We start from the raw sequence: 26,671 nt of genomic DNA, 5'->3' as shown, positions 1-26,671 counted from the left end.
GAAGGAGAACAAATAACATTTTTCAGATTCTTGATTTTCTAATGACTACAGCTTACAAGGTGGCAACAGTAAAATGTCTAATCTGGGTTAATAATTTCAAAGTCAAGCACATCCAAGAAGTCGTATCAATAGAAGCTCAACAGAAGGAGTTTTTGTTATCAGTTATAACAATCTACACACCTACTATTTTTTTAGCTTGTGGACCTTTGTTACGATAATTCTAAAACTTACAAAAATTGGTGCTTCACATGCTGAGATTAATGAACAGAAATCAAAAATGAAGTCTGTAAAATCAACCTGTTCTAACTACATGTGAAGGCTGAGGCACACTGAGAAACCTATTACGAATACCATCCATTTTCTATACCTGCTTCTTCCATACAGGGTAACAGGGGAACTGGTGCCTATCTTTATCAGTCTACGAGCGAGAGGCAGGGTACACCTTGGACAGGTCACCAGTCCATCACAAGGCAACACAGAGACACACAGGACAAACAACCATGCAGACATCCATTCATACATAAGGCCATTTTAGAAAGACCAATTAACCTAACAGTCATGTTTATGGACTGTGGGAGGAAGCCAGAGTACCCGGAGAGAACCCACGCACGGGGGGAACATGCAAACTCCATGCAGAAAGACTGCCAACCGGGAGTCGAATTCAGGACCTTCTCGCTGCTACCAACTGTGCCACTGGCAGCTGTGATAGACACCAAAGAATCTTCCTCCTGTGTTTGCGGACCATAGTAAATTCAATAACTGGGCAGTCTAAAATATTTAGACTTTTAGCGACACTTTTTTTCTTTAGAAGAATAAGTTAAAAGGATGAATCATTTTATCACATTCTTCAGTTTGTACCAATAAATTAAAACGTCTACATCACATTGATTTAGAGTTAGCATTCTAAGGACCTGATCTTCAAAAGGTTTGTGTAAAAACAACACACAAACCTGTTTGTGTCTGCAAAGCTGATCTACAAACAAAGTACTAATCGTATGGCATGTGTAAAGTCAGCAGAATAGCGAGCGCAAACCTTTTAGCGTGTTTGCCTTCGTGAATATCCAAAATGTGATAATGACCCAAATGTGCACATTTTTGGCAGGGAGATATGCAAATATAATCCTTTACCATCCGCAACACGATTTATCAAACCTGAAACTGATTGCAGTGCAGTATATTCGTTTAGATTTAGCATGTTTGAAATGCAGTTACTAACTGGGACGCAATAATGCCTGCTGTCACCGTGGCCAGAAGGAAGCATAGATAGAATGAAAGATGACGAAGAGAGAGAATCTTCTGTACATGTGTCAACAGATTTGGATTGTCAAAAATAAAAATAATAAAAATAGATGAGAACAGAGGATTCTTTGTAGGATTATTTAAGCTCTGATTTGGAGCCAATCACAAACAGAAGCCATGACATACACTCATCAGCCACTTTATTAGGTACACCTTGCTAGTACCGGGTTGGACCCCCTTTTGCCTTCAGAACTGCCTTAATCCTTCGTGGCATAAATTCAACAAGGTACTGGAAACATTCCTCAGAGAGTTTGGTCCATATTGACATGATAGCATCACACAGATGCTGCAGATTTGTCGGCTGCACATCCATGATGCGAATCTCCCGTTCCACCACATCCTAAAGGTGTTCTATTGGATTGAGATCTGGTGACTGTGGAGGTCATTTGAGTCCAGTGAACTCATTGTCATGTTCAAGAAACCAGTCTGAGATGATTCGTGCTTTACATATCTATCTATAAAGATAGCCAACTCTTACAACAAACTACAGTGTATTTATAGGAGAATTAATCTTGTCAGAACAGAGGCTGCTGTGAATAGTGACGACATAAGTTTACTAACTGTAACAGTGCAGAAAAGCAGGAGCAGAATGGAACAGAAGAACAAAATCATCAACTGGACCATTTATAATGCAGCAGCGCGGCTACCCCTGCATGATTCAAGCAACACAACCTTTGTTACTATTTCCTCTTATTCTGCTGGGGCAGTAGCACCCAGCCAGTAGCACACACAATTTCCTCATTTAAATAGGGCAGTCTGCACCTCTTTTGCACCTAATATCCATTGCGCATGCCAGGGGCGTTTTTAGTGTCTCAAAACATTGGGGGCTTTAGCCCAAATCCAAAATATTTAAATTTCAATAAGACAATTTATAGGTAATTTAAAATTAAAATAATATAGGACATATTGTACCAGTTCTGTGTCTCGACTGGTTTTAGACTGAAAGTAAATTATTGTGAATCAAACAAAAAAGGTTTACAATAATTTTACTTTTTATTTTTGTTAAAAGCTGAATAAAGGACAAGGAGAAATAGAGTTTAGGACTGATGAAAAACCATTTTGCTGAAGCAAATAATGACACATTTTGAGGTATTTAGAAAATAACTTTATCAGAATTTTTTCTTAAACTCAGAGATGTTTACTATGGGCCAGATAAATGTGCTTCTTTTGTCATCTACATAAATGACCTTTTTAAACGTTACATTGTCATCAAAGTGTTCCACTCCTGAGGCTCCATTGTCTTTATTCTTATATTTCAAAAAAGGAAAGTGGTATAAAGTTGATTTTCCTAAATCTTAGTCAAAGGTAAAATCCTAAAACACATTTATTTCATTATGCCAAGAACTTTCGAAACATTTTATTAAAATTGTTCCTTCTTTTATGAACCTGTTCTCTTTATCGCCATCTTTTCGGCCCTTCATTCCACTTCTGAAGAAATTTGGCCTGCCAAAAATAATAAATGAAACATTTTTCAACACAGTCTTTTGTTCTGCACTGAGCATGTGAGACATTAGTGCAGTTCTTACTATTAAACACTGAGAGGAAAGAGTGTTAATTTGTGGTGTTTAAAATATAGCATAGAGCCTCATCCTGGACCTTATCAGTACTAATATTACAGTTATTAATAACTGCATACATATGGTATCCTTGTTTAATAAATTTAGTTTATATAATATTACATGTGTAATTCAGAAAAATTAAATAGTTAACTAATCAATGGTCCACCTGTGATTAATTGCTATGATTTATTTCTTAATTATCCTGCATCTTTAAAGCCAGAGCTGTATGTTTAGAATCAGCACAAAAGATATAAAAGAGAAGAGGGAGGCTTACTTTTATACTTTCTACTACGTCTTACTGGAACCAGGAGATATTTTCCTGGTTTATTGAGCAACACTTTGTTCTGTCTACATGTAGAACTGGACTATAAGACTGGCTGCAGCAATGAGATGCAATGTGATGATCTGAAGAACTTTTAATGTGTTCAGCTACGATAGGATTAAATGCTTTTATTTTGACTGAAGTAAAGGACCAGATATTTTCACATTATGATGCAAATCCGGCAAGAAGCTCACAGAGAAAGTTGCTGCTGTTTTCTATCACAGATCATTTAACATCACCTGTAGCTCAAGTGAAAGTCCCTCATCATGACCCTGAAGATGCTCATCAGAGTGAACCTCCACCTCATGTCTTGCTGGGTGAATACGTGATTAGCTGTAACTTACAATTAGCCCATTCTGAGTCAGCATTCAGGTTTAACCGCCATCTTCGTCTGGGTTATACTGCTCGGCGTCCACTTGTTCCTGAACACACACAGACCAGGCTCCCACTCTTCGGTTGGCTCCGTGGTTGCTCTGAAATGAGCCCAGTTTGAGGCACTCAGTGTAACTTTTCAGATAAAGAAGGAGGCAGGTCGACCTGGAGTGAACTGCTGTTCTAGACTTATCCAGAATGAAGTCCGTCTCTGGCTGTGCGCGTAGTTGCGCATTCGCGGCGCGAAAATAGGTATTTTTTGTCTTCTCCTTTTAACTCATCATCAGGTTAGGTGGAGCAGGAGGAGATTATATGGAACACAATTGAAACAATCTGATTGTTTTTAAATAAAAAGGTGAAGTCCAATACCATTTTGTGGCGGCATCTTTTTAATACTTGCAAATTTTTTCTATCAAGAAGTCCGGGGCTATTCAGACAAACATCTGCAGGTCTAGCTACGCGCCTGGCGCACGCAATCTTTGAAAGTCACACACTTATTGAACGTGCAACTCTTTTTTTTTTGAACAAGCAATTTGGCGCCCCCTATGTGGGATCTTTGAAAAACAGGCCCTAAATGTGAATCCTTCTTGAATTAGTCAGATTTCCTGTAGTTCTCAGTGGTGCTTTCATCAGATCTTTGTCAATTCTGTACCTGCTGTTTTTTTTTTGGCTACAAAGAGGACAATTGCAAGCCGGCACACAAATAAGTGGAAAGAACATGGCAGAACAACCAAAAAACTATGAAACTTTATGGCTTTAACTGTTCAGCTGTCAACACAGCTGATGAACCAAGTTACACCTTCCTTTAACCTTTCACAATAAGAGCCTCAAGCATATATACTTTGCTGAAATTTGAATGATATACAGCTAAAACCAGATTTTCACATAGATATTTACATCATGTATAAAAACACACAGAACCTTTCCTTTTCTTTGAATCCAGAAGTTTACATACACTGGGATGACTGCGCAGATCATGGCATTTTAAGCTTCTGATATGTTAATTCACAATTCTGAGTGATGTGGAGGTATACCTGTGGATGTATTTTAAAGCAACACCTCAAACATTCTGCTTTCTTGTGTGACATGGGAAAGTCTAATGAAAAGAGATCTCAGGACCTCAGAAATAGAACTGTGGACCTCCACAAGTCTGGTTCATCCATGTATATAAATCCCAGATGCCTGAAGGTTCTACATTCATCTGCTCAAGACCTGATCTCAGTCCCAGAAAAAATGTTTGAGCAGAGATGTTTGTTTGGGGAAGGTGGCCCACAAACCTGATCCATTTTCACCAGTTCTTGTTTCAGGAATATACCAAAATTCAAGCAAGCTATTGTGAGAAGCTTGTGAAAGGGAACCCAAATACATTTGAAATATTTGAGGAAATGGATGGAAACTTTAAAAGTTAAAGAAAGTAAAACATCTAGTTATTCTGCCCCCAGGTAACATGTCAGAAGCATCTTACCTGGGCTAGGGAGAAAAAGAACTGGACAAGTTGCTCAGTGGTCCAAAGTCCTGCTTTCAGATTAAGGTAAAGTTTGCATTTCATTTGGAAATCAAGGTTCCAGAGTCTGGAGGAAGAGTGGAGAGGCACAGAATCCACATTGCTTGAAATCCAGTGAGACGTTTCCATAGTCAGTGATGGTTTTGGGTGCCATGTCATCTGCTGGTTCTGGTCCACTGGGTTTTCTGAAGTCCATAGTCAACGCAGGCATCTACCAGGAAATTCGACAGCACTTCATGCTTCCTTCTGCTGACAAAGTTTATGGAGATGCTGATTTTGTTTCCTAGCAGGATTTGGTACCGGCCCATGCTGCCAAAGGTACCAAAAGCTGGTCCAATGACCACGGTGTCACTGACTGGCCAACAAACTGGCCTGATCTGAACCCCATAGAGAATCTATGGAGTCTTGAAGATGAGAGACACCAGATCCAACAATGAAGATGAGTTGAAGGCTGCTATCAAAGCCACCTTCCATTACACCTCAGCAGAACCACAGGCTGATCACTTCCCTGGCACGCCGCATTGATGCAGTAATTCATGCAAAATAGGCCCAACCAAGTATTATGTGCATCAAAATGAACATGCTTCTCAGAAGCCTGACATCTCTGTCAAAAAAATAATTTTTTTGATTGATCTCATGTAAAATTCTAATTTTGTGAGACACTGGATTTGGGATCTTGTTTGTAGAGTTCCTGGAGCCCTGTGCTTCATTAGATCTTTGAAGTCTTACTCAACACAGTACAATTATCATGATCAGCAGGAGCCTGCATAACAAGGGGATCTGGAGACAGACAATGTATTGGACCTATTGTCAAGTGATCAGTCTCCCAAAGGAACCTTTCTTATCTGATAATTCAACAGGTAATTCTTATGCCCTACTTTACAATAAAGTCCCTTTATTTATGGAATATAGTAGGCAAAGAATATTAATGTGCTTTTAGTTTTAGCTGGAGAATGGGTTTTCGTGGCATTCACTGTTCTTAATAAGCAGCCATTATCAGTCATTTTCTCCCGCTTCTTCCGTAATAGGTCACGGAGAAGCTGGTGCCTATCTCCAGCAGTCCACGGGAGAGAGGGGTACACCCTGGACAGGTCAACAATCCATCGCAGGGCAACACAGAGACACACAGGACAAACAACCATGCACACACTCATTCACACCTAAGGGCAATTTAGAGAAACCAAATAACCTAACAGTGTTTTGGACTGTGGGAGGAAGCCGGAGTATCCGGAGAGAAATGGGGACAACATGCAAAGTTCATGCAGAAAGATCCCCGGCCCAGGACCTTCTTGCTGCAAGGCAACAGTGCTACCAACTGTGCCACCATATAGCCCTATGATCTCATTATATGAAAGTAAATGTTGGACAGTGATTACTTTGTTGTAATAATGCTTCTAGATAATAAATACTGTAGGAAAGTTTATTCCTCATTAAAAGGTGCCACATACAGTATGTGAGAAAAATGTATTTATGGGTTGAGCAGCAAAGTTGAGTAAGCGATCGGTGGCTATACTGACTCTTGTTTGATGTTTACAACTGGACTGGATGATTAACATTAGAAAAAACAAGATATTTGCCAATTTAACCAATTATTAAATTAACAAACGGGCCTTAGTATTGTACACTGAACTGAACACAAACACAACCTGACACCTGAACATGCTGGTCACTAGATTGGTCAAATATGGCTGTGGGATGGCTTCCCATTCTTTAACCAGCATCTGTTGAAGGTCAGCCAGTATGGTTGTGTAAGTCACTTTAACATGAAAAGCAGGCCCTAAAGAAGATCCAACAAGTGTTATCTGGAACTCAAGTCAGGACTGCAGGCAGGCAAATCCATCCTCTCCACTCCTGAATTTAGTTGCAGTTATACTATTTTTGCATTTGTTCAAATACAGAGACAAGATTTTGTGCAAAACATGAACAACTCAATTAGAATTTGGGAGTAAAAGATATTTCAGATATCTGGAGTCAGAATCGATTTAAAAATATTTTTCAATCCATACCTGGCTGTGATTATTTCAAAGGATGTGATGTAGGGCAAGTGATGAGACAACTGAATCCCAAGCTCAGCTGTAATGTGGGCTTTTGGTGTCACTATGGGCTCAGTGAAGGGTTTGGTTATTGAAACAGGAGAGTAGTGGGCCTCTGTTGTGCTGCAGAGAAAAGCTGCTATCGCTGAATGAAGTCAGGGAAGACAGTAAAGCAGAGATTGAGACTGCAGAAAGAAACGCCCTGCACCAACTCTCTACTGCATATACAGGACATTATATTGCCAAATGTTTTTATCTGTCTAGTTTTACACGAACTTTGATGACATCCTATTCTTATTCTATAAGGTCAATTACCTTAACTTAACTTTACCTATTCTGTAAACAATTTCCACAAGGTTTAGGAGTTTGTTCATTGTTAGATGAGAAAACCAGAACTAATTCATCCCAAAGGTGTTCAAGAAGGTTGAGTTTAGGGCTCTCTTCAGTCCAGTCAGGTTTCTCCACACCAGACTTTATACATCTGCAGCCATGGAAGTGATTGGAACACCAGAATTCATTGATGTGGTGATGTGACCCAATATTTTTGGGAATATAGTGTAGGTATGTAACAACTGTTGCCCAATTTCTTCTCAAAAATCTGAAACATCAGTGAAAAAAGCTTTTCAGTTTATTGCAGCTATAAATAACAGGAAAAGAAAAGCTGTAGATAAAAAATACATTGTTAAAGCTGCATTGAATAGGTGGTTTAGAGTTTTTTGAGTTAGGGTTCTATTTGGAGGTTAATATCTTATTCTATTTCAATTCAATAAAAAAAATACTTTATTATCCCAAAGGGAAATTAAATGTTATGTAGCTCATATTTTACAGGTTTTCTTCATATCTAACTCTGTTAGGATTGTCATTATAAGATGATTGAAATCAGCTTTGGTCTTGCCCACTTTGGACTACGCATTAGCTCAGCCTCTGGGAAAAATGTACTTTATTTAACAAAATATAGATACAAACAGAGTGATTTACCCCAGGTGTGATATAAACTGCTCATAAACTCCCAACAGAATTCCACTTCAAAAACCTGCAATTATATCCTTTAACTTTTAGAAGGGCACTAGGGCAAACATTAACCTCTAGATTTCTACAGTGTAACTGTACAATCAGATCATGAGATGAGAGAAAACATGATGGGTCCATGAGAACAGGACAAGATTTAAGTAATATTTTGGTGGAAAATAAAAATCCTCATCCTTTTATTGTTTTTGCAAATAGCAGAAATCTTTCACAAATCACAAAACGTGTTTTAAAGAATCTAATTTGACTGGTCATATTATGTTTTTTTCATGCTTGTCTCATGATAAGATGATCCTAATACCAAAAATGCATTGAAAATGCACAATTTGGTATTAGTTAGAATAAAGGTTTAATAACCTTTATTAAACTGTTTATTTTAAAGACTCGTTTTTCACATGACAACCGGATAGACAGAGTTCACATTGATCAGAAATATTTTGATGTTTTTGTTCCTGCAAGTTTTCTAGTTAGAATTGAAATATGTCAAATTATATTTCTTTTTAAGGGTAGAAAACACAATTACACATCTGAATGTCTGCTGCTAGAAAAAAATATTGCTCTCACTTTAATTAGACGTTCTTTGGGTGAACATCAAGAAATAATTTAACATTCCAAATTTCTAACAAGTCTTTAAATATACAAAGTACAGACACAGACCCAACAATTGTGTCAACAAAACAGCTGATGGCTATAAAATATTTGTAATTTATGATCTTCTGATTTTTTCTTCCAATATGCAAAGACACATCTTTTGATTTTTATTTTGCTTCATCTCTTATCATGGTAAGAGATCCTCAAATCAGCCAAAACCAACAGACGTGGCAGGTAAACACACTATTCCACAAATTATGAATAAGATATATCTTGCAGTTTTTATCAAGACAACACACAATAATCCTACTTCATGCACAGGGCAAATGGTACTGAATAATGCAGAAATCAGGATGTTCCACAGTTTGTGGATACAAGTGTTTGGGTGTCACTTGTCATGGTGTAGTAACAAAATGTGACTGGCAAGAGGGTTGCAGTGTTAACACAAGCTGGCGAGCCACAAGATGTGATTTAGGAAGACAGCAGCTAGGTAAATCCATCTCACCCCCACCCTAGGCAATCAGTCACCACTGCTCTATGAGCAAATTACTATGAGTATGAGCAGATACATCCATATGATGCATTGAACAATAGGTCATGAAAATATATAGCTTTTTAACACCATTTACAGGCTACAGAGAGAAGCCATGGAATATCATGCCTAATGTAGAGCCTGTGATCACTGTTCTTGGCTTCCACATGGAAAATATGTCTTTTTTTCTTCATATTTGGCTACTTAAATATTAGGTTTATCAAAGGTTTGAAAAGTAAATGTTGCCAATAGAAAGCTTTCAGACTTATCAGGCATCTTTATTGAGATGTCTTACCTTCTTACAAGATATCTTGTGACATCAGAGCTGCAATCATTCAATAAATGAGAATAACATGTTTTTCCATTATGTGGTGTTATGTTTTTGTTTGAGGTAAAGCAAGACCATAAAATCTTTTTAGAATCTAGTTCAGGGCACTGCAACCTGGAAGGACAAAAGGACACTGTTTTTCTTTGGTCTTTTATGTTATTTGGCTGAAAACCAAAGGCTTTATTTCTTTTTGTGGGCAGTTTTAGTCATTTCATTTTCTGTAAATATTTAAGAGAACTCAGTGAGTCTTGTAATTTCAGGAAAGTGCATTTCTTCCCATAATGATCAAACAAATTGCACATAGTATACATTTATAAAACTAAATAAGTGATCTTTTTCAGAAGGGCCCCAGAAGGGCTTATTGAGGTCATTAACCTCTGATCTAGTTTAATTCATTTGTTCATATAAAACTGACCTGTATGCATTTAACATATAGCTGGGATTTGAAAACTGATTTAGAGTCAAACACAGCTGCTGGTTGTAAAATGAAAGCCAACAAGTGTTTGACTGTACTGATCCATGTGTACAGTCTAAAACAGTGTTTGGTACATCAGCAGGAATGCAACATTATTTGTATCAATAATCTTTAGTGACAATCACCTTAAAACACAGATCATCCTGTTTTCACCATCTTAACAAACCCTGAATGACCACATCCCTCCCTCCTTGATGCTTCCCTTACAAAAACTAAAGAACCAAACACTGGCTGGAGAACCTATGGAGATCCTTCATTGACCTAGATCTAGGTCACACATTTAATATACAGAGTTGCACAACTACTTCTGTTTACCTATTTGAAATCAGAACAAAAGACAAAGAAGGAAAAAGGATGATTAAAGGTTGCAAACCTTTGTTGCACATAGAAAAATCTGATGATAAGAAGTAGGTTACAAAAGCAAGTATTTCATTTCCTCAAATATTAGGCAGAGATAATGCTTGCTCTTTTTTTAGAAATTATGTTGTTTCTTGTTTATATCATTTTTTATTAATCATAGTTGGTTTTTTGTTTGAGATGCATCTTTGATGTTAAAGCATATATAGGCATAAAGGCCAATACATGCTCCACAAATACAGAAAATACAGAGAAATTGTTCTCTCTCCCAGGCATCTGGGCACAGCGTCTTTCTTGTGTGGTGTCTGAGAAATTTAAAGTGGGTATATGGCAGTGGGAGAGACCTACAAAGAGTTCTGCACTTTAGTTCCTGTTAAGTATGCAATGCCCTTTCCAACAGGAACTTTGTTCTTGTTCTAAAATAACAAATTTATCTCTTCTTGCAGAATATGTATTGGCTTTCAGTGTGTCAGTGTGTTTTTGACCTGTCGCCTCCTGCTTAGAGAAAGCTGACATCACACACACTCATAGAAATGACAACTTTGTCTTCTGTTTAAATAAAATGTAAATATGGTTCTATTCAGGTGTTGTTGAAGTCAGTTGGTTACCCTGGATTACATTTATTGGTATCAGAGTAAAGGGTGCTGAATAGAAATACACACACACACACACACAAACACACACACACATATATATGCATACATATACAGTATAAATACATATATATGTGTGTGTGTGTGTGTGTGTATGTATGTAGAGTAGGGGGTCCTTGCTCCATCCATTCATCAGCTTGGGGGCCCTAGACTGAAAAACGTCGTAGGCCCTTGTGTTAAACTATTTCAACAATATAATTTAATCAGATCATTTGAAATTATGTTTTTTATAGCTGTCTGTGGGAAAATAAATCCTTCATTCAGAGTAATATTTTAAGGTGTTGAATGGTTTATTAAAAAGCAACCACAGTCCATTTGGATAATTCATTTTTAAGATTTTTAAGAAACATGGTGCTGCTGTGTGTTTTGCTTTTGCATCTCTTAAAAGATAATAAAACATAAAAGGAGAATCAATTTTAAAATAACAAATCATTTAACTATTTTTATTTGCATTGTATTAAAAATATGGCAATTCAATCAATCAAGCCCTTTTTATAATTACGTACTAAGCAGTGTTTTGCCATTTTGATGATTATCAATTTGGTGATGTTGGAAGGCCTCTTTGCCATTACCCTTATCTTTAGCTCCCTCCACAGACTCTCTATCAGAGACTTTGGCTGGACTGCCCCAAAATGTTAATATTAGTTCCAGTCAGAAAAAAACCTCTAGTTTAGTTTTGCTGGTTAAAACCGTTTAATTTTGCAATGAAGGAGGAGTCTACTGACCTATCGGTCCTATTCTACAGGGGAAATGCTGAAGGTAAGAAAGTTTAAGTGAAATTAAGTGAAATAAGCTCTGGGAAAAATGTTCTGGGTCTCGTTGAAATGTTCATTTTAATGTACTTATATAATATCCACTTATCTTGTCTTTGTTGAAATAAAACCAGATTTGAGTTGCAAACAGCATGAGTCCTGCACCAAGCATGTGATTTTAGCTGGAAACTGACAACTGAAAGATGTTGCTGCCATTGTGTTTTCTACAACCCAGCCTCTGTGCCAGGTTCTGAGCCAGAGCTGTGAATGGGAGAGTTTCAGGTGTTTATGGAGTGCTCTCAACGATGTTACACCAGGGGAAGAAGGGTCATTGACTGGAGTTCAGACAAGCTGTTAAATATTTTTCTCAGCAATGCCCACCAACATAAAGTTATCACTCAGTTTTCTAGGAGTCTCTTCTCTGTTTTTTTCAGTAAGCAATGTTGCTTTCTGTCTTTTGTTAATCTATTTGTTGCAGTTTTTATGGCTGACTTTAACCCTACTGGAACAGCTTACTGTTTCCTTTCCTCCCTCTCTCCATGGTGCATGGCTAGTGGTTGTTCTGAGAAGCTGCCGGCAGCCATTTGCGTGCTGCCAAGCTCTGCACAGCGCAAATAAACAGATGCAGTGGTAAATAAACACCATCTATCTGGAGTGGTGGGGCACCTGGGCTGCTTGCCACAGCACTTAACATGGCAGCTTACCAACAGTTACCAGGTGGGTGTCGAGGAATGACAATAATTCCTTGCTGCCAGCACTGTGTTGAGATTAAGCTCAATGGTACTTTAGGGGGAAGCAGGGTAGGGGGAAGACACCACCTTATAACCTACAACAGAGAACATATACCATAGCAACTGAAAATGTGTAAGACTGAGAGACACTGAAAAATGTGAAAAGCGTATGATTATACTGTGAAGTGGCCCCAACTTTCATTATGTGGAAGCAATATGCAGTCTTTCACAGTAAGCCCACTCCCACAGCTATTAGTGAGTACATCTGCTGTAAGAGACCATCACCCTCTGCTCCGCTGAAGCTCTGATATAGCAGCAAACAAACATCTAAATCAAGTTTCAGTTTTTGTCATTATTTATATTACTCCTTGGCTTTGCATTAAACAGTACCTGTCAAAGTGTCATTCACTCTTGACCTAAGAACAACTAGACTATTGAAAAGTAAGAATCAGTATGATATTAAACAATTACTCATTAAGATAAAAAATAACAATGTATTTATTGCGGCTGAAAACCAGCTTTGAAACAAGAAGTCCTCCCTTAAAAGAACTAAATACTAAGTATTTCACAAATATAGGCTATTATACAGATTCAAGACGGTGGTGTGGGTGGCAGCCTTGGGGGCTTTGCTCTCTAATACGTTCTGTGTTTTTTCGGTTTTTTTTAGCTTTTTGTCAACATTCTCTGGTCACTTTCATCAGAGAGGAACTCCTAAACATCAAAACAGTCATCTATAGGCATGATTTTTTTTTTTTGCTTTAGCACTGATAACTTTCTGCTTTTTCTCATTCCAGCATAAAAACAGATACCAAAACCGTCTAAGCCTGTGGTTAGGACTATTAGGAAGTGGACTGAAAAGTCACATCAGGAGCTACAGGCCTGCTCTTAAAGCTGCAGCCTCTGATCTAAACCAATTCACTGACACTGTGACATCATACATCAGTTTTTGTGAGGACCTGTGTGTGCAGATCAAGACCTTTTGCACATACAACAACAGTAAACCATGGTTCTCTTCACATCTGTATAAGCTAACCAGGAACTAATTGTTTATTTCTGGATCCTGCAGTTCCATGTCGTCTTCCCAGTGCTGCACCTGTAAGGTTATTTATATTCAGTATAAAACTATCTAACCACTATGTCCCTGCCACTGTCCTGTCAGTGTTTGGGTCCATTATAATCAGAAAACATGACAGAGGAATCCAGCCACAGCAAAGAACTTTTTACTCTATTCGACTAACGCTCTGAGGTCTTTGTATGAATGGGATCCTTGCTGGAGTACAACGCTGATGTTTAATCCGCCTGAGAGTGGTCCTGGTCATACAACTATTCTACTTCTTGTCATTGCAGGCAACCTTTTTGGCTCCACCTTCAGCCTAAATGTTCTTGTGCTGCAGAGTTTAAAACCAATTTTTCTTATACAAGGTTTAAAACACACTGTTATGTCTGAGCACAGAACATAACAACATAAAGCGAATCTGACAAATTCACATCTGTAGCATCTGCTATTGGTATGTCAAAATGGCCACAGAAGATGTTGCTTAACAAGAACTGGTTATTTTAGAGGAGGTGCTACATTTTGAAGTTCACATAAACACATTGCTCATATAAACAGGAAGGCTAAATGGAATATATCAAAGCTGTTTTATCCTTTCAAGCCATTTAGAGAGAATATAGAGAAGGTATTGATCTGCATTGTCTATAATTGTCTAGAGGAATATACACAAAAACCAATGTTTATACAATGTTAACCGCGCTGACTGCAATAATTGCTATTATAAGTTGGAAATCCAGTTTTTTGTTTTTTTAAATATCAATACATTTCTGTTTTACACTAACTGATTTCTCAAACAGCACTGTGACAATCTCTGGTCCTAATATGAATATTTAATGATCGCTCATATGAGAATGGCAAAATAAATATTTTGAACTCGTTTTTTGTCAGAAGTAGAAAAGTCACGGCCAGCTGAAATTGGCATTGGCATGTCAAAGTTTTACAAAAACATTAAATCGGAAATTGTCCACCGGATTCTGATTGGCCGCCCTCCATCAGTCATCATCCTAAAAAGAAGAACAATGAAGGGATTGTTTGTAACCCTTGTGCAGCCTTACAGTTGTGTCTGGAAAACACAGAACACAGACTGTGTTTGAAATTTTACAAAGTTTGCCAAGGATCACAAAAAACCTGCTCTTGAGGTAATCTCCTATTTTTCATAAAAAACTATTGAATGAAAAAAGGCCCTGAAGTGGCAATCCAGTTGGTGTTGATCTTCTACAGCAGTCAAGGAGAAAAGTCCCCTTTCTCATCAGTGGCCCTGTGGGAGTTTAGCCTGAGGATATCAAGATATCTTTTCTATGATACCTCCACTGAGGTGTGAAACAGCATAAATGAAAGGAGTGACACCCCCTACCAGGACTAATGAAGCATGAAGTAGGCCTGAGCTATAAATGCTGATGCAATCAAAGGATACCAATAACCTGTGAAATGCAAACTGTTGTCACTGTGCCATTTTCTTAATAGATGTCAATATAGTTAAGGAAACAAAGCTGGCAGGAAACTGACACATTCAAAGTTCCAAGAAATGTATCAAAAATATATATTACCATTGTGGATTTAGTTTATAAGCAGGCATATAAGATTTTGTGTAATTGTAGATTTTTTTAAAACAAACTATACGAAGTAGAAAGTTGTAGAATCATCAAGAAGGACGGCCCCTTGTCATTGTACTCTGGTGCACATGCAAACCAGCGATAGGGTTTGTAAATGATTTGACTTGCTCATCTTAATGGCAGAAGTGGAGGCATCACAGGTGGAACTACAGTGTTGAATCATTTGACAGTGACTCAAAATGGTGAAGGTCACCAGGATTCCTTGCAGACACTTACAGAGCAATACAGCTGCTAACAGAATAGCATTTTTGTGCTTTCACAAGCAGAATAAAAGTTTCATTAATCTAAATCCTTTTCCTGTGTAGATTGTTTCATGTTTGGCTAGTAAAACTATTTCTTAATATGAAATTGAGATTATCAGTGAAGCCCAGAGTCTGCTTAAAAGATATAATACCCCATTATTTTAGCTCAGGAAGTAGAAGTAAACCAAACTTGGTTAAGACAACGGGGCAGCTCAAGAGCTACTTCCACAGCGCTACTTTGACAAATGAAACAATCTTGTTACCCCTAGCAATTTTAGGGGTAATAAGATTACCCCTAAAAATATTAGAGGGCTATCATAAATCATTGATTAATAACTTTGTATTAGTTTTCAGAGCCCTCTAACATGCCAATTTTAAACCTTGAAACACATACTAACATATACTAACATCATTGTGTTGTTTTCTGTCTGAAACAGGTTCAAATGAAAAGTTTAGTCATTTAGGAGCTTATCAGGTGGATGGTTATTGAATTGCAATTTGTGGTCTTTAGGTCCCATAACAACCAAAAGATTAGATTGTTTGTAACAATTATTGATGTCAACTTGTTAAATGTCAACAGAGTAAGTCTTCCTTCATTTTGAGCCACTTAGTTTTGTTAGTTCTCCTTATCTATTGCTTTCACATACAAAAGTCAGTGTTGGGTCATCCAGTTTGGTGGGATGGACGACTGGGCTGCGCAGCTTGACATGAGCCGCAGCGACGGGCGTCGGACCTCAGACGTCATTAGAACTTATAAAAAGCTGAAGAAAACAAACTTCTAGCTGCCATCTCCAAGTCATGGTTTACAAGGTCTGAAGGGGGAATCTCTGGAGAAATGGAAGCTTTCTCTTCAGACCTATGACCCAACTTCAAGCCAGTGAAGACAGAAGAAATCGACCTCAAAGTAATTTCGTTCTGATTGGGCAGGGTGAGGCATAGTTAAGGTGAATTAGGATCACCATTAGTTAATCCAAGGTATTAACTTGTTGCATGCAATATTAATTGAAGTGTTTTATGCTGAACTGTTTTGATTTACTGTCAGAATACTGTGGAAGTGCAACGAGCGGTTGCGCTCCAGTTGGAATGCGTTCGTCCTACTGATTGTCAATCAGCCAGGAGTTAAAACTGAAATCTGGGAGTTTTTCACGAGGTCCAGACTGCAGCCTGGCCACTCTATTGTTCGTTCCATCATTTTCTTACCCTTGGGGTTTCATGACCCTTTGTCCAAGATTTGGAATATCAGCTGCTAGTGACTAAGGGGCATGGCCCTACCGTTCTACCAGCTAATAGCAGCGATCGAGGAACACACACGCTGAGAAAGGCTTCACAGCGTAGTGGTTTTTGATCATCTTTCTAAGTTAATCCAAATTGTTGTGTTATTCTCATGTATCCACATACTGCTGGTTTGATCTCCATCTACCTTCCATCACATATCCTTATTTTTGATTATTAGTGTACACCCTTTCGTAGAATAGTGCATGCTTAGTTAGGTGAACGTTGTTGGACCAGAATAGTTTGATTGTAAGAGTACTATTAGTTTAATAAATTTCCATATAGAAACAGCATTTGTGTTTATTTTGTGTCAGAGTTATTATCTGTCACGAGAAGGTTAAAATTCCACTATTCGGTGAAATGGTTGATAACACGGAGACATTTGCCGTGGTTTTGGTTAATAATTATTAATGATAATTAACTAATTGTAATTTATTTCTTCTAATTATGATTTTTAACTATAATGTGTGACAAATATTTATAATCAATAAGCATAAACCTTACATCAGTGATTTATTAACCGGCTATGTAAAGCCTGGCAGCAGAAAGTTGAAACTCTAAATGTATCGCTGCTTCAAATAACTGGAAATGACAGAATATTCAGCATCTAGCTTTGCAAAGTTTAATGTTTAATCTATGATGGATCCAACTTTATTTCATATAATAATCTGTTTATCTATTTATCACTTCCTCATTGTCATTAGATGAACACAAAAATTAAATTAAATTCTAAAATAATTATAATATTCCTAATTAAATATCTGACAGATTAAATTACTGGTCCATTTTTTATTGATGGAAAGGAACAAAGTCACTCCAAATGCTATCTGATAGAAACCTCTGTCAGGTTGATGATGATTTAGAGAAGTATATTGTGTACATTAGGTCTGCTCAAGTTGCATGTGGAGTCTGTTTGCTGCTGGTTTTGCACATGCCTTATTTGTAGGGGATGTCTCTACAAATTAGTATTGAGGGGGTGTTTTAATACTAAGATTAATGTGTGTTGTGTGCCCTATGAACATTGCATCTGGATATGTTGGTAGTCAGGCTTCAAAATAAGAACATTTTGATGGCGCCGCAGATGGTTGCCTCGGCGTGTTGGTGCGCATTGTTTTGTTTTGTTTTTTGCTTTAAAACGGTCTTCTGTGATGGTACCCGGAGCTCTCTCACCAGAGAAGAACTCATGAACATCAGGGCTACTACACCAGAGGAGTTATTTCCAACTTTTCTGCCTACTGCTCTGGAATTTTTGGACATTCTGGTCAAAGGTGCGCTCACCTTTGTTCACGCGGTGAAATGCCGGAAGAGAGGGAAACGGGCTGGGGTGCTGGTACGACTTCGCCAGCGTGGACTACGAACACCATTACCTGGAATATTTCTCTCTAACGTGCGCTCACTTCCCAACAAAATTGAGGAACTACAACTGCTGTTGGGGAAAAACAGGGACTTTTTTTTTCGGCAGTTTTGTGCTTCACGGAGACGTGGCTGTGTGGATTAATACCAGACTCTGCGCTGCAGCTGGCAGGATTCCAGCTCTACAGAGCGGACAGAGACACGGAACTCTCCGGCAAAGCGAAAGGTGGAGGAATCTGTTTTTACCTCAACAGTGGTTGGTGCAACGACGTGACAGTGATTCAGCAGCACTGTTCTCCAGACCTGGAATCCTTCATCATAAACTGTAAGCCTTTCTATTCCCCCCGTGAGTTCGCTTCGTTCATCCTGGTTGGTGTTTACATCCTGCCGCAAGCTAACATGCAGGTCGCACAGCGCATGATCGCCGACCAGATACTGAGTGTGGAGCGGACCAACCCGGACTCCTTAGTAATCGTCGTTGGCGACTTTAACAAAGGTAATCTGACCCACGAACTCCCCAAATATAGACAGTTTATAAAATGTCCAACCAGAGAGGACAACATTCTGGATCACTGTTACACCACCATCAGAGACGCTTATCACGCCGTCCCACGTGCTGCACTGGGCCAATCCGACCACATCATGGTCCACCTGATTCCTGCATACAGGCAGAAACTAAAGCTCTGCAAACCTGTTGTGAGGACGACAAGGAAGTGGAGCAGTGAGGCTGTGGAGAATCTCCAGGCGTGTTTAGGCTGTACAGACTGGGATGAGTTCAGGACTACTACCAACAGTCTGGACGAGTACACAGAGGCTGTGACTTCCTACATCAGCTTCTGTGAGGACAGCTGTGTACCATCATGCACCAGGGTGAGTTACAACAACGACAAACCCTGGTTCACAGCCAAACTCAGAAGGTTAAGACTGGATAAGGAAGAGGCCTTCAGGAGTGGGGACAAAGACATATACAGAGAGGCAAAGTACAAGTTTGGCAAGGCAGTGAAAGAGGCCAAACGACTGTACTCTGAGAAGCTCCAAAACCAGTTCTCAGCCAACGACTCTGCGTCTGTCTGGAAAGGGCTCAAGCAAATCACCAACTACAAGCCGAAAGCCCCCCACTCCATCAACGACCGACGCCTCGCCAACGACCTGAACGAGTTCTACTGCCGCTTTGAAAGACAAAGGGACAGTCCTACAACCATCCCCCACGACACCCCCCAACAGCTGCAGCCACAATCCACCACCCCCACCTCCCCAACCTCAAGAGGGGCCTTGGCACCTCCTACCCCCACCCTGAAGTTCCCCCCCACCAGCCCCCTACCCACGCCGAGGACGGCTCTTTCCATCCAGGAGAGGGACGTCAACAAACTCTTCAGGAGACAGAACCCCCGGAAAGCTGCTGGTCCGGATTCTGTCTCACCAGCCAGCCTGAAGCACTGCGCTGATCAGCTGTCTCCAGTCTTCACAGACATTTTTAACACCTCACTGGAGACATGTCATGTGCCAGCCTGCTTCAAGTCCTCCACCATCGTCCCTGTTCCCAAGAAGCCAAGGACCACAGGGCTTAATGACTTCAGACCCGTCGCCCTGACCTCTGTGGTGATGAAGTCCTTTGAGCGCCTTGTGCTCTCACACCTAAAAGACATCACCGACCCCCTCCTGGACCCCCTGCAGTTTGCCTACAGAGCCAACAGGTCTGTAGATGATGCAGTCAACCTAGCCCTTCACTTCATCCTCCGGCACCTGGACTCCACAGGAACCTATGCCAGGATCCTGTTTGTGGATTTCAGCTCTGCCTTCAACACCATCGTCCCAGTTCTGCTACAGGAGAAGCTCTCCCAGCTGAGTGTGCCCAACTCCACCTGCAGGTGGATCACTGACTTCCTGTCTGACAGGAAGCAGCGCGTGAGGCTGGGGAAGCACGTCTTTGACTCCCTGACCATCAGCACCGGTTCCCCCCAAGGCTGTGTTCTCTCTCCTCTGCTCTTCTCCCTGTACACCAACAGCTGCACCTCCAGTCACCAGTCTGTCAAGCTTCTGAAGTTTGCGGACGACACCACCCTGATCGGACTCATCTCTGATGGTGACGAGTCTGCGTACAGATGGGAGGTGGACCATCTGTTGGACTGGTGCAGCCAGAACAACCTTGAGCTCAACGCTCTAAAGACAGTAGAGATGGTTGTGGACTTCAGGCAGAACCCAGCCCCACCTGCCCCCATCACCCTCTGTGACTCCACAATTGACACTGTGGAATCTTTCCGCTTCCTGGGAACCATCATCTCCCAGGATCTCAAGTGGGAGCCAAACATCAGCTCCCTCATCAAGAAAGCCCAGCAGAGGATGTTCTTCCTGTGGCAGCTGAAGAAATTCAACCTGCCAAAGACTATGATGGTGCACTTCTACACAGCCATCATTGAGTCCATCCTCACCTCCTCCATCACCATCTGGTACGCCGCTGCTACAGCCAAGGATAAGGGCAGGCTGCAGCGTGTCATTCGGTCTGCTGAGAAGGTGATTGGCTGCAGTCTACTGTCGCTCCAGGAACTGCACACCTCCAGGACCCTGAAGCGGGCAGGGAAAATTCTGGCTGATACCTCCCACCCTGGTCACAGACTCTTTGAGACTCTCCCCTCTGGCAGGAGGCTGCGGTCCATCCGGACCAAAACCTCACGCCACAAGAACAGTTTTTTCCCATCTGCCACCAGCCTGGTTAACAAAGCCCGGAAACCACCCTGACACTCTCCCTTTCCCCCACACCCCCCCTTTTTTTGCTGACAGGACACCTGTAACCTGCAACTCTATGAGTTACATTAACGCTCAGCTTGGACTCCTGCTTTACTTGCACTGCCATACTTGCACAATGATCACCTGCACTGTTGTATTGCTCTTGCATCTTATACTTCTCTATATTTACTCTCACTCACTTAAAACTGTGCACATATATTTATATTATATTGTAGATATGTTTATACTGTTTAATTTGTATTGTATTGCACCGACTACGCCAAAACAAATTCCTTGTATGTCCAAAAACGTACTTGGCAATAAAGCTTTTCTGATTCTGATTCTGATATTTTACAGTATAGTACAGTAGTAGTGTAGTATACGCCTGTATTGTGCAAGAAAAAGAAAACGTGATACGGAGAATCACCTGATACTGTATAATTTGTACTATTTGACTTAGCCTCATATTGGAAATGTGAATAAACCCACGCACATAACTTTGTGCACCATGATGTAGAAAGTTTTCCTCACATGCTGATACATTTTTATAACAGGAAGTAAGGATATCATGATTTAAATAAAGGGAAATGCCTTTATTAACAGCATAACCAGGCATACGTTGCTAACAGCAAAAAGGTGTCTCATCAGTAGATTCCTATATCATAGGCTCCGCAAACCATCCGGAGTTGCCGTAAAGCAGTGGCGTAAACAAGTGTTCTGTAGATTCATATACATGACGTTTTCCCCCTTTTAAATCACTTACCCGCCCGAAGTCAAAAATGCCCACAGATGCAAAACCACGAACATTTAAACTGGCTAACGATCTATTTTACTCATAGACCCAACGCTTCTGCACATTACTCTCGTGCAAGTGTAACCTTAATAAATCAGATCAATAGAATGCAAACTTATCAAAGTAACAGATCCTTGAAGGACTATAATGTAACACTCACAGACCTGTTGGCTTAGCTGCAAAGGAGTCATTTCTTTTTTTTTTGTATTTTGCTTTTCCTTTTCTTTCCCCCCCAAAGGCCATATTGCGGCGGAGCGCAACAAAGTGGCAAACAGGTCCAGATCTGGTACAGACTGTCATAAGGGGGTCAGCAGGCATGTGTGCATTGGTGACAGCCTGAGTAAAAACAGAGGGTGCAGTCTCTGAAGTGGGGGAGCCAGTAGTTAGAAAAAGTTCCACCTCAGCACTCTTGGCAGGTGAAGGATGAGCAGCATGAGTAGGTCGTTGAAGGTTGTCCATGCGCAGATGCCTGCGGTTGCGATGCAGCATGACTCCCTCAGGTGTCTGTAGAAGGTCGTATCCTGGGGTCACACTTGAAACAATGGCTGGCGTCACCCAAGTCTTTTCTGGGTCCAGCTTGGTGACAACGGTGCCTCCTGGACAAAGGGGAGGGAGGTCTCTGATTTCATGACAACGGTTGTAATAAAAAGCTTGCTTAGACTTCTCCATGGCATGACAGTATTTTTTTCTGGGCCATTTTGGTAGCAGATTTTTCTCAATGGTGGGGAGAGTTGTGCGAATCTTTCTTCCCATAAGGAGCTTAGCTGGACTGACTCCGGTAGTGGCACAGGGTGTTGATCGATAACACAGGAGAGCAATGAGAGGATCCCCTTGTTTTAGGATTTTCTTTGAAGTTTGCGCTGCTCTCTCTACATGACTATTTCCTTGGGGGTGGTGAGGACTGGACATAAGTTGTTTGAAGTCCATTTCCTTGGCGAACGTCCACGCAGGAAAACTGAGGTCCATTGTCACTCACCACCTCATCAGGCATACCAAATCTGGCAAACGTTGCCCTCAGTCTATGTGTGACCTAACAGCTTGTGGTGGATGTTAGTTGTAGTATTTCCAAGAAACGTGACTAGTAGTGCAAAACTATGAGGTAGTTGTTTTTGTTGTACTTACAGAAGTCAAGTCCTATACTTTTCCAGGGATGGTCTGGTAGAGGTGTGGAGATGAGTTGCTACTTCTGTTGGGTGTGTTTCTGCTCCTGACATGTTTGGCATTGCCTTACAGTGTCTTTGAGCGCAGTTGAGAGGCCTGGCCACCAAACTGATGAATTTGCCCTGTCTTTGCATGTTGTGTGTCCCTGGTTTCCAGCATGTATTTTCTTCACAATCTCAGCCCTTTCTGTTGTTGGGATGACAATTCTGTGGCCATGTATAACAAGACCACCAGTTTCTGACAATTTTTTGTTCACTTTCATAAATGCCCGGACATTCATTGGTACTTTGTCTTTTGAATTCATGCCAGCCGTTTCTTATGAATCTGATAACAGTTTGCAGCTTGATGTCATTTGTAGTGGCTGTTTTGATGCCGTCTATTTTGCTCGGAGATGCTCGAATGCCCTGCATTGCCCACGGTAGCTATGTAGCACTCAATGTCACTGTGTGCGTCTAATTGCGCTTTAGTGTATGTTTGTGGGCTACATGACAAGGCATCAGCGACAACAAGGGTTTTACCTGGTACGTAGACAGCCTCTGGTTTATACCTCATGAGCCGCATAAGAAGGAACGTTGTCCAAGATTTGATTGTTCACCAGGGGAACCAGGGGTCTGTCGTCAGTCTCTAGTCTGAACTGATCTAAGCCACATAGATACTTATCGAACACTCTTTCTCAATTTGGGCGTAACGAGTTTCAGCCTCGGACAGACGTTGGGAGCAGTAGGCGACTGGTTTCTACTCTTCCGCGTGAAGCTGATGAAGTACAGCCCCTAGCCCAAAGCTGCTTGCATCAGCAGACACTATTGTTGGCTTACCAACATCGTAGAAAGCAAGGACTGGTGCTGTTAGCATTCGTTTGATGTTCTCCAAAGGTAACTGCTGTGAAGGACCCCAAGTCCAGACATTCTTTCTCTTGAGTAGCTCATACAGAGGTTGACCAACCGTGGCTAGGATAGAAGGCTACTTGCCTAAATAATTAACCATGCCAGGCACTCATTTCAATTCTTGGGTGTTTTGAGGTGGAGGCAACTGGTTGATCGCCTCAATTTTTTCAGGGTCTGGCCTCACCCCGGAGTGGTCAATCAGATGACCCAGGAATCGCAACTGGTTCGGTCTCAACAAGCACTTTTCTTTGTTGAGTTTGAGGCCAGCCGACTCGATACAACACATCACCTTGTCCAGATGCGTGTTGTGTTCTTCCATGGTGGTGCCATATACTAAGATGATGTCCATGAAGACCTCAACGCCCTCCTGTTATAGCTTTGCTAATTTGAAAACATAGCGTCACATAACTGTTCTGCAAAAAAGTTAAATCAAGCATTTATGTACTTAAAGATAAAATATTTTCCAATAACTTTAATTAATTTGTTTTGCCAATATTTTAACAATAAACAATGTGTTTGATTGTTTAAATAATTTGTTTGGAGAAACAAAGTAATTTTTTACTGCATAAACAAAACCCTCCCCTGGCATATGTTCACATTTAAAGAATGTAATGAAACTGATCCAGCCCCGCTTGACCTGCAGTGACATAAAGCTACTGTCAATAAAGCAATGTGTTTTGTTTAGGGCTTTAAAATGGTGATTTTTCACCAGCAAAGAAGTGATTTTAGCATCCAGTTTGCAAATGACGGACTTAATCTGCCTTATAATGTCTTTAGTTCTTTCCTATCAATTATATTATCAACATCAAAGCACTGTGGGTCTTTTGCATGATGTGCGATTACAGGCTGTGCGCGCTTGATCATCAATGTTCATATTTGCCATAGTCAGGTTTGTGTGTGTTCAGCAGATGATCAATGACAGCGATGTTATGCTGGAATGATGTTGAATAAAGTGCAAGAAGTTTTACCATAGGAGAAATATCATGGCTTCTGTTTGTGATTGGCTCCAAATCAGAGCTTAGATAATCCTACATAGAATCCTCTATTATCGTCTATTTTTTATATTTTTATTTTTGACAACCCAAATCTGTTGTCACATGTACAGAAGATTCTCTCTCCCTGTCATCTGTCATTCTATCGATGCCTCCTTCTGGCCAAAGTGACAGCAGACATTTTTGTGTCTCAGTTAGCACCAGCATTTCAAACATGCTAAATCCACATGCAAAAATTGCTCTCGCAAACCATTTCAGGCTTTGAAAATTGCATTGCGGGAGGTAAAACATGACATTAGCATACCCTCCTCCAATGAATTTGCGGGTTTGGATCATTATCATATGTTTTGCATATTAATGAAGGCAGACACGCTAAAGAGTTTGCGCCCGCAGTTCCGCAGATTTTGCACACACAATTTGATTACCACCTTGTTTGTAGATCAGCTTTGCTGACGCAAAAAGATTTGGTGCGGTTTTGTACACGCAAATCTTTTGAAGATCAGGCCCTGGGTGTTTTAGCTGTCTGTAGCAGTTTAAAACAACTCAAAGTGAAAATGTTCACAATGCTATGCTGGTAGATATTAACAGTGTAAAATATGACAGCAAAATATTGTTAAAGTTGGTGCTGTTTTGTCCAGCTGAACAACATCCATGTTCCTTTGTGGAGTTACAGTGGTTGTGCCTACTGGCTGTATCTATCCGCTGTGACTCGTCAGTCTATTCTAGCTCCACCAGGAACAGAGAAAACATTAGGATTTTGTATCAGTTCTACAAAAGCATCAGAGATGGCATGGTCCTGTGCTTTTTCCAGGTTTTGTAATTGCTTGATCCTGTTTAGATGCTAGACAATTTAAAATGAAACCCTTTATTAGTAAAAAAAAAACAATACCTATGTACAACTAGTGCTCTCTCACACATAGTGTGGTATAGTTCCTAAAGACAAAATTAGAATTGGCCAACATACGAATCAGCAGATCAAAGTTAAAAAAAAAGTGGTAAATAGGAATTGACCACAAATCAGTAAGACTGTGAATCAGTGGGAAGAATGGCTAAAGTTGTGGGTTTGATTCCAGCCTTCTCCTGCCAAATGTTTATTTGGCCCTGGGGATACTTAACTCCAGGTTGCCTACTGATCTGTGTATCGGTGTATGAATACAGTTCCTAGAGAGACCCTGTACCTGATCAATAAAGATTAAAGCTAGGTTTATACTTGATCATGTTGTTTCGCCTTGCGTACTGTTATGGCACCTGGTCGTGCACCTCTGAATTTTTGTAACTTGGCGCGGACCACTCGCACCACTCCACATTCAGAATCAACGAAGTGGAAGGGGCAAACATTTCGCGCACAAATAAATCACTTCTTCATGAACATAGGTGAAAGAGAGTAACATTAAAGAAAAACAGCAAACAAAAAAGGCAAAAGAAATTCAAGTTACAAAGTTGAAACTTTGTAAAAAACAGAATCACGCTGATAAGAAATGTTTTCGATAGTGCACACAGCCCTTTTGAGTGCTTCTACTTTCTTATACTACATTTCCACTGGTTATCTAGTGGTTATTTCATTGCCCCCTATATTTTCAGAGAATACTGCAACACTGCAACACTGAGAAGTATAAATGCCTACAGCACTTGTTCAGGCTTGCGTGCCCTCATCAGAGCCGTGCGAGACACTTTGAAGCATGACTATAACTGAGGCTTGACTTTCCGATTTCCTCAACGATTTCTGTGTCTGCCATTTTGGTTGGCTAATGGTCAGATTTAGATATCTGCTAGGACAACTGCAAAATAAATGTCAAAAATAGGATGTTGCTTACTTGATTGGCATGTTTGTGCTACAATATAAATATGCCTGCTTGCTTTATTACAGCTCAGAAACATTAAAAACATGGTCCACAAGGTCTCACTCTCTCAGTTGAAACCAACAGGATGTACAAAAAGCCTCTGTGAATGACGCAAATTCCTCCTGGCTAGTTGAAATACTTGTCAGAAAATGAAAATTTAACTGAATGAAAGATGAGTGTTGGTGCTACAGTGGAAACAGTACAAAAG

The 26,671-nt window shown here is 40.3% G+C and overlaps 1 protein-coding gene across 2 annotated transcripts in view; it reads right to left on the bottom strand.

The window, feature by feature from the left end:
* Window positions 1-26,671, bottom strand: part of LOC124879259 (retinoic acid receptor beta-like) — a 361,385-nt gene that overhangs the window by 34,202 nt on the left and 300,512 nt on the right. The gene's annotated exons all lie outside the window — the stretch shown is intronic.

This window comes from Girardinichthys multiradiatus, chromosome 13 (assembly GCF_021462225.1).
Source record: "Girardinichthys multiradiatus isolate DD_20200921_A chromosome 13, DD_fGirMul_XY1, whole genome shotgun sequence".
NCBI classification, from domain to species: Eukaryota; Metazoa; Chordata; class Actinopteri; order Cyprinodontiformes; family Goodeidae; genus Girardinichthys; species Girardinichthys multiradiatus.
The sequence above is the reverse complement of the archived record's forward strand: the minus strand, read 5'-3'. Positions and strand labels throughout refer to the sequence as shown.